Source organism: Oxyura jamaicensis, chromosome 20, assembly GCF_011077185.1.
Source record: "Oxyura jamaicensis isolate SHBP4307 breed ruddy duck chromosome 20, BPBGC_Ojam_1.0, whole genome shotgun sequence".
NCBI lineage: Eukaryota > Metazoa > Chordata > Aves > Anseriformes > Anatidae > Oxyura > Oxyura jamaicensis.
Genome location: NC_048912.1, coordinates 6,705,731 through 6,715,417, shown reverse-complemented (window position 1 = coordinate 6,715,417; position 9,687 = coordinate 6,705,731). Strand labels below are relative to the sequence as shown.

The window sequence follows — 9,687 nt, the reverse complement described above, 5'->3', positions numbered from 1 at the left end:
GAGTGACCCCCAAACCAAGGATTAGGGGAGTAGGAAGCAGTCTGTACAGACTCCTTTTGTCTCACCTGCTACTCTCCAAAACAGAAAGGAAAACTAAAGCAAAAATCAATTACATTGCAGGGGTACTATTTCCATCTTTTTCTTCCATGGTTGGTATTATTTAGATGTTTACTGAAATCGACCTTATTTCTAGAGGTAATGAATACTGAAACTGACTCTCCCCATTCACGCCAGCAATGTAATGGAAATCAACTTTCTCACCTACAAATCTCATCCCCCCCTGAAGAGAAGGACTGCTGATAGATGTGGGCTTGCCTGCAAATGCTGTGGAAGAGAAATATTCATGAAAGTAGTAAAGGGAGCAATCCAATGAATAATCAAAAGGTCTGAGTATGCAGAGCACAGGAGCTCAGATTTTCACACATATGAAAACATGAGAGAAAAATGTTTTCCTGGGGATATCACCTCCAATCAGCACATGGCAATGAACATGCAAAATACATTTTTCTTTAGATGATTTTGCTTTGGGATGTAAGAGGGGTGTAAGGTAAATGGTACAATGAGGAAAAAATAATTCACAGATTTTTTCAGTAAATGAATATAAGCATATGCCCATTAGACAGAACGTAAAGCACATGACATATCCCAACCAACAAAACAACACACGGATAGGGAATGTGTCTTCCTTTATCAACGCAAATATTCACAGGCAAAAAAAACTTACAGACGAAGAGTAATTTACAGTAGTTTAGTAGTTGTTAATTTAAACTGCAAAGAAGAAGAATGTGTCAACAGCAACAGTGGGCCTTCACCTGGAGTAGAAAAATGTGCAACAGATACTGATTTTTCTCATTCAAGTGTTTGGAAGCCAAATGTTCGCAGAATTAATTAGAAATTATGTTAATTAAGGAGTCAGGACACAGCCACAGTATCATCAGGCTTGTAATGGTGGAAGATGTTACAACCTGTTTTAAATGTATGAGCTTGCTGATTTCAGTCTGTACTTCCTAAGCAGCTTTGATCTCAGAATTGGCCTCATGTTTAATTTGGTTTCCTTCTTGCTGCGGAATAGTAAATTTGAACTTGCCTTTCTATCTAAATGTTATGGCTGAGCAGTCAATTAAAAATTCGGTGGTGCAGAGCAACAAGACCTTTGCACGGACTGTGTTATTTTCTGATCCATTCTTTTGCAAACATTTAACCCACATGGAGAGTCTCAGAAGAATGCATAAAGGAACTAAGATGAAAGTGAAAGAGCATTCCCATGAGTCAGCTGTACTTTAAAACTAGTTTTGATTTCACCCTCTTTACAGCTCTCCCCTGTGCTCCTTTATGGCAGAGTCACACGGAGCCCCACCCTGGGTTGGAGGAAATGGCAAACTAACTTTCCTTCTTTGCCCACCATAAGGAGCAAAAATTATCCTCAGAATCTATTTTGACACCAGACTGGGAGCAAAAGTTGAAAGGCAGACATAAATCACACCTTTAACATGCCTTTAATGTAAGAATTCAAGTGCACACTCAGTGAAAAACTGTTTAAATACACTGCAATGTGGGGTTTTTCACCTGGGAATGAGACACAGAAGATCATGTTTTTATGCAGATTTAACAAATTTGAGATCTCATGGTACTTAAACCTGGTTCGATCCAGTTTTTACTGATTTTTTTCATAAATTTTCAGCAATTTCACTTAGTCATATTTGATATTCAGACAGATGTCCCAAAACTAAGTAAATTCCTACAAATTTAATGAAATTCAAGAGCTCAGTAAAGGAGATAAAATAAGCCCTAAGGGGTGAGAACATCTCTGCTTGTTACTGTCCACATTTTGGTTTGTACTTACCCAGTCACCTTGTGCACACCAGCACACATCATTCAGCATTGTTCAGCACGTGCTGCCGCTCGCACTGCGGGACCTCTGGCTACGTGCTGAGGAGCCGGGAAATGTGGGATGGACGTGGGGACACTGTGGGGAGATGGAGGCTGTCACAGCAGACCCAGAGTCATTAGAAACTAGGCTATACTTAACTCCAGCGCAGATGTAAAAGAAACATTTTGCTGTTGTTTTGAAACAACACAACACAGACATTGCTGCAGAAAACATGAATATGGAACAGCATATTAATAGAGTATTCAAAGTGGATCGCTACCAATGCAAACATGTCACGTCATTCATCTTATTTATAGCAACCTGCTGTCCTGTCTGAAGAGCGGATGGAAAGTGTTTTTAAAGAAGGCTTTTGTCCTATAACTACCTTAGAGTAAATACAGAAGGTTGAAAGAATTTGGTTAACCTAGGAGAAGCAGCCTCATCCTAGTATTTTCTCCTCCGAGACGCACATGCACCAACACATGCAGATTCTATGTGCGTATTTGTCAAGCAGGAGATTCAAGTCGACATTGACACAATGGTAACCCATTTATGGGTTGTTCGCTCTTTTGCAAAATCAATTCAAGCAACGAATTGCCAGACAATTGTGCTAAAAGATAAATCTTTAAATATTCAGACAGTAAGTTTTTCCCCAGATTCATACCACATCCATTGCTATTAAAGCAGCCTAAGAAGCATCCAGGCAGATTGTTTTACCTAGAGATGAAAAAGAATTGTTGTCCTTCCTCTGCTATGCTTTGCACTGTGGTGGCAGAATGTTATAATGAAACAGCTCTGTAAAATAGAAGAAAAATAAGTGAGAGGCAAACAGCAGTTCACAAGGTGATATTCCTCCATCAGCATTTTTGCACAGGTCAGAACACACCAAAGCAAGTTGGCTCGATACAACTTTTCTTAGTACACTATCAAAACTTTATATATCTGGTGGAATTCCTCCTCCTACATGCTCGACTGGCCACCTTAAATTACATGTTAGACTTGGTAGTTAATCATTCTCTGTAACATTTCTACTACTGATTTAAAAAAAATAATAATGTGTCACATATTCCAAAGACCAGAGGACTTTAACAATCATTATAAAGAAAAAAAAATAAGTAAGGGAGAATAGATAGGTGATGGACATCTTGTCCTTATTTTCAGTATTACAGAGATCTGTGATGTTTTTCCAATATTGCTTTATCACAAAACATATTGTGATGCCAATTTCTGTTTTCTGCTACTCAGCACTTACAGATGATACACACCTGTTCTGGATTTGACTTCAGAACGAAACCTCCAGAGCTTTTATTTCACAATATTTTGTTTCCTGAGTTGAAATTCTGTTGATACATTAGGTGTTTTCCTGGACATTTCTCAATATACGCATGTGTTTGTGGGGGCTTTGTTTTACCACAGCGAGAACACGATTTGCTCTGAAGAAAATACAGTACAGCTTTCTACGCATGAGATGAAGTACTTTGAACTGCTGAAATTTTGCTTTATCAGACTCAGTCTTATGTAGAATAGCAATTAGAGCTCTCCAAAATCAATGGAAGCTGTGTAATGAGAGTCAAGCACATGTTGAATCTCTGCTGAATCTCTGCATATGTGAATGTCTTACATGACACACGTGGATAGCATCTGTGCAACTTCACAAAGTGTTTCACTGTGATGAAGTTTCTACCATATTTTTATAGACTCATGAACTATAGGTTTTAAATGTGATACACAGAAAGAACGTGTGGTGCTATAAAAGGTCAAATCAATGTAAACATATTCAACAAATATGGAATATTTACGTATACCTTGTCCCTTATCTTCACCCAGATGAATGCTTATTGAGATAAGAAGGGACCTGTGAGGCATGAGCATCATAACACATTTCTTTTACCACTTAAAGGTAAAGTAGAAAGAGAAGAAAGAAATCAGGCAAGCTCTGGATAACACTCCATGAAAATAGCTTGCATTTTAAAGGAAAACTATACTGGAAAAATAAATCTGCTTTCTAATTATCACATAGAAGAGGGAAGCTGTAAAATCTCATCTTTATCATGAAAAAACCATGAACGCTTTTGCTTTTGGAAGGGACGATTTTCAATGTTTTATTGCCACAATCTTCACCTCTACCACCACAACCTTGCATTGCAAATACCTCCCAGGGTTTGTATATCAAAGCCTGTTTTGTTTTGTTTTGTTATTGCTACTATAATATGCCTTACTGAGTAGTGATATGACAAAATTTCTGGCAAGTGAACTCTCAAATTAACACTGAACTGAAGGAACATGGAAGTAATGTATAAGAAGGGAAAGAGTTACTGGAAAAACTGACTTGGAGCTTACCCATTTCTTTAACTTAAAAAATACATCAGGAGGAATGGAGGACTTACACGATGAGTCTGGCATGCTGCCATATAATTCTCAATAAATAATTAAATATACTGCTTTATACTGATGCTGCCACCAGGATAATTTCTGCATAACAAATTACTTTCATATTCAATTGATGATGAAAAGAGGGAAGTATCATCTGATAAATAAGATTCTTACTCACCTGTTGTGATTTCATTGCAATTCCTGTAAACGAGAGGATGAAGTCATGGTTTTTAAAAATCTGACATATGATTGATTGACAAGATCAGAATTAGCTGTTCTGGAGACAGCAATCCTGACCAACAGGGGAAGAAAATTCCATCTTTTTTTTTTTTTTCTTTGAGAAAAATGTGAAAGTCTATTCTGCAAATGGTTTTGCTTCTGGGAATTATTTATTATATTTATTTATAGGACATGAAACGGGATTCTAAATCCAAACTTAAATTAATACTGTGTATGCTTATGCATCCATTGACCACATAACTTTTAAGCTAAGTATTTTCATGACATAATTTATTTCTTTTTAATCTTCATTTATATTAAATCACTGTAAGTTCATATCCAGATTCACCACTACAGTACTAAAAGGTGGCATTCTCAAAGGAGGTAAGGAAAAGCACCCTAAGTGCAGTGTGATTTGGAAATTCCTTGCCAATGACTAAAATCTCACAAATGCACACTGAAACTCACAGTTTTTTAGTATTTCATGTCATTGTTGAAATATTAATCCTGATTTCATGATGACTGTCAACAAAGAGTTTTAGTAAAACTATATGATGGATAACATAAAACAATACAACAGCATTAAAAATCACATCAGAAAAAAAAAAAAAAAAAAACATTTACCAGATTTTCAAAAGCAAGCATACAAAACATTTATGCACACTCATACATGCAAACTTTTGAAATGCTGACTTTGAAAAATAAAAATTATATTTAAAAATGGTCTGCAGTTCCACAGTTCATGGCAGAAATCCAGAGGGTACCTTAGATCATGGATCCACAGTCAGGATGCATCCTCCAACTCAGCCTCTGAAAATTCAGGGATGAGCTTTGGAAACCAACTTTTTAAAACACAGTAGCCTATCACTATGCACATAACAAGTGCACAACCATTTACCCTGGTAAGCAAGCAAAAGTTACAAATACTGTCACTAGAAACTACTTGAGATGTTGCCCTTTTTACATCAAGGCCAGGTTATTTCATTTATCCTGAAAATGGGCATGATTCACATCAGTAGGCATCCCTCACTGGGAGTTCAGAACCTTCAAGCCTGCCAGTCATTTTCATCAGCCCAAGTGGAGAAGATACACCGCTGGAAAATAGGTAGCAGAGGCAGTGATAGAAAAAGTAAACATAATGAAAAGTGACAACTGTCACAGTTAAAAATATATCATTACACACAGTATGCCATCATACTCCTTGGTACGATAGTGGTATTTATCATAAAATGTAACTTCTCTGTAAAACCATTCAGCTAATCAACTGTCAATATCAAGTCTTGCATTTTCTGGGTTTTGTAGATTTATATTTGTGACTAGTATTTTTTTTTCTATTCCTGAAACAGTTGCTTCTGCTCCAAAAATAATCATCTGGAACACTGAAAACACATTTCTGTAGTTCAAGCAGTTTCTTGACTGCTGAGGAACAGCAAACAAATGCTTGCATCCATTGCAAAGTGAGAGCTTCTCAAAAAGCTCTGCCTATTTGGAAAGTGTTGGGGAACTGAATGCCGCTAGCAGCTTCCTCACTAACACTAGCATAAGGAAATCATCTGTTAGAGTTTAGCTCAGGTTTGTAGCTATGTATATTTTTATCTTTGTCCATGTGTTGGGATACACTTACCTGCTGTGTTACACACTTGTACAAAGTGTTTCCAAAAATGTATGCCTTGATCTTCTGTGGAGCTCATGCATAAAGAAAATGGGAGGTGTTACCAAGTCTCTACCAACACAGTTGTTTTCAAGATGGAACAGAAGGAGCTGGATAAGAAGAATAGCCTCACAGGAGATACAGGAATAAGCATTAGTCTCCTACTTTTTGAAGTGTTTTACATGGGTGGAAAGGAAGGAAGCGTCTTGTAAGCATAAAGCAGGAATTCAAAGACACACAGACTGATATTCAGATCAATAATCCTGTCTACAACTGGAGCATGCTAAATATTTCCCAGAATAAGAACGTTTAAAACATGCTATCATCAGTAAGATGCAGTGGCATACTTTTAATCTTGGCTTGTAGCTATTTTTTGTTGATAGTATTTAAACACCATAATTGAAAATATGAAAATATTCTGATAAATATCCAAAGGAACAAAAAAATTGTAAATTATTCAAAACTTTCACACCTAAACTGTAAAGCAAACTGCTTGATAATGCTTTCTTAGGTAGTCCTTTCAGCGCCATTTACTGACTTAAACAAATAAATCTAAAAGTAGAAAACCAGAGAACGTATTTCCACATCTGGAGCCCCAGGGAATTCATGGTAGTTATGACGTGATGTCAGATCATATTATTACTTCAAGGTGATGGATTACTATAGCAATAGCTTAATTGTATTGCAAAACTGCACTGGCTATTTACTAGGAGATAAACTGAGGTGCTTTCTGTGATTATGCCAAGAGATACATTCCTCATCCACCACATTTCACATATAATGTGCACCACTAATACAAACTCCAGCAGGTCCATCTTCAGTTTTTCTCATTTACTGCAAGTTGTACTGACATGGTATTCAGTTACCTTCCTGGCACACAAAATCCTTGTACATCGTAAAAACAACAGCAGTAAAATCCTGCTCTGGTGTATAATTTGGTACTTTTGAAATAAGGAGAATATGAAAAGACTGAAATAGGCTAGCACCAATGCAGGTCAACAGATTTTTAGACTGACCAAGTGTGCAAACAAGGGCCTGTCTATACAACTGCAGTAGAATACGTTCTCACGTGTCAGTCGCTCAGAGGCATTTTACTCCAAACGTTACACATCTGCCACACTAACAGGCCAGGCGAGGAAGTGCAGATCTGTGGAAGAAGACATTTCCTGCTGTGTCCTACAGCACAGGTAAAAGCAACTTCAGTACCTGCACAGAGAACACAAAAGGCTTCTGATTCCTCTTTTACACTGCTTTATCTTTGGATATTTTACTACAGGACTGAGCACATTGCAAAGATTCTAGCACTGCCTATACGAGTGCTTAATACAGTATCTGAATACAAACAGTTATCTTAATGCCTAGAGCTCGCTGCACAAGCCTGTGCACATCGTGCAAGTGAGTTTCATGTTGTGTCTGCAAGAGAATCAGACGCATGATACAGCTCAGTTCCAGCATAAACATGGTAGGAGAAAATGCTGCATTACATGTGCTATGCCTGCGTACATCTATGCTTTTATGAGTAGCTGTAGCAAATCGTTAACTACTTGGAAATTAGCTCTACACACACACACATGTACACAAACATCATCTAGTGCTGACTACCCACAAAATGTCAGGTTCTCTGTCGGTTAATCCTAAATAGTGTTTTAATTAATGGATGATATTTACTAATGCTTCTTCATTGCAAACAGGTAGAACTATTTAATGTATACGGTGATAACGATTTTAATTTGGTAATTTTTGTATTTGTCACTTTGAATTTATCTTTCTTGAGTTGGTTTTCTTGTAACAAATTCCACTTTTCCAGAGGTTCAATATCTGTAGATGATGGATTTTAGATTTGGCTGGTTCCTTGGTGGGCTCCAAGAGCCTTGGTTGGCTCTTTTTATTTTGTCCTTTCTCAAGGGACACTTTACTATATAACCACTTGGGTCTCCTCTTGAGTAATGTTTGAAAATCCTTACTGGGATAGCGATTGTGTCTAGCAGCCACGTTATTTGCACTGTAATCAGATGGTTGCAGTAGTACCCATCTCTGGCAGTTTACTTGCCTTCTCCTTTCTCAGTGTCTGTCTATGCTCCCAATTTGCATGGCATTTGTCATTCTGGATCCTGTGCTGCTTTATGTTTTGCTAGCTTTCCTTCCTCCCATCCACATTCATTTTAGCACTATACATTTCATGCTTTTATGGTGTTTATAATTGAGCTCCCTTCAAAGATATTTTTCTTGGCATATTTTCCTCTGTCTTTGAGTTATCCAGATGGAATTGGCTGAGAGTTTATCTCATTTGGAAGTATTTTTAATTAGGACAAAAAAAAACTTATTTTTTTCCTCATCTTATTATTTTGAATTCTTCTTTAATTAGCAGCTAATGTATGAGAAGATGAAATATACTAAAATGAAGACTTATTAACCAGCAGTGTTAACATTGCCATGGTCTGTGGGGTAGGAGGGTGGGGAGAACCTTCTGATAGAGAAATTTTAAAGCTGCCTCCAGGGGACACATGCATACATACTTATTGGAATTTAATTAAAAATGTCATTGGGAAGCTGCTGAATAACCTCCATCTTAAACAATTAAGCCTAAACTCCTAGTGACTCAGGCTTCCCTAGATCATTCATTAGAAGAAGCTGTGTGTCTAGGTGCAATAGAATACTGATGTTAATGTCAGCCTGAAAATAATGTTCAAGGGACTCAGAGATACACAGGTTAAGCCATGTATCAGAAGACTACCAAAAAGTTAATTTTGTGGAAGGCACTTTATCTAAAACTGAAATGTAGTTATGTGGCTAGGCTGCCAAGCAGAAATGAAAAAGTAAAGACAAAAAAAAAAAAAATGAGGTTGAGGGTATGTTAACAAAATAGCAATACAGGTGCCTAAACAGATGTGGGCTTCAGTTCCCAGACTATAAACTTGATCTCTTTTGGCTTCAATTTCAGAACAGTGCTTCTGACATTCGTATTTTCAGAAGACACTAAGTCCATTTAGAACAGGAATACATTTGGTATTTACTAAAGAAGCCTGAATCATTCACTAGTGGAGACAGGCTATAAGGGATGGTATCGCCACAACTGGTTAGCTCTGCCCCCGAGGTGCTGCCTGACAGGCACTTTTCATAAGCAGGGACAGCGAGCATCAGCAGTGGTGAACTGGCTGGCTGCTTTCAAACCAACTAACACTCTACAGTAATTAGAAACTGGGCTTGAGCTCAGTCTTCTGCTGGAAACATTTTTATATGCATATTTACATTTCTGTACAGACTACGAAAACTTCTCAGAGGCGCAATCTCATCCTAAGGTTTTGAATTTTAACATCACATAAAGGCCATGAGGCCCTGGGCAACCCAGTCAGGGCGGCATCCCAGCCCATGGCAGGGGGTTGGAACTGGGTCATCTCTGAGATCCCTTCCAACCCGAGCCGTTCTCTCATTCTGTGATAAAGTAACATCAACAAGCCTCCTTTTTCCCATGTTCTTCCTGAGACGGATGTAATCACTGACTAGAGGACTATGTTATAAAGTATTTTAAGGTTAATTTTTGGGACACTGCCTATTGTTGGAAAGGTAATATATT

The 9,687-nt window shown here is 37.6% G+C and overlaps 1 long non-coding RNA gene across 1 annotated transcript; it reads right to left on the bottom strand.

The window, feature by feature from the left end:
• Positions 1 to 1,853: 1,853 nt before the first annotated feature.
• Positions 1,854 to 4,496, bottom strand: LOC118176905. The gene is made up of 3 exons (XR_004755563.1): positions 4,422 to 4,496; positions 2,588 to 2,665; positions 1,854 to 1,966 (listed from the first exon to the last, which is right to left on the bottom strand). It is a non-coding gene; the product is annotated as an uncharacterized LOC118176905 (long non-coding RNA).
• Between the last annotated feature and the right edge of the window lie 5,191 nt (positions 4,497 to 9,687).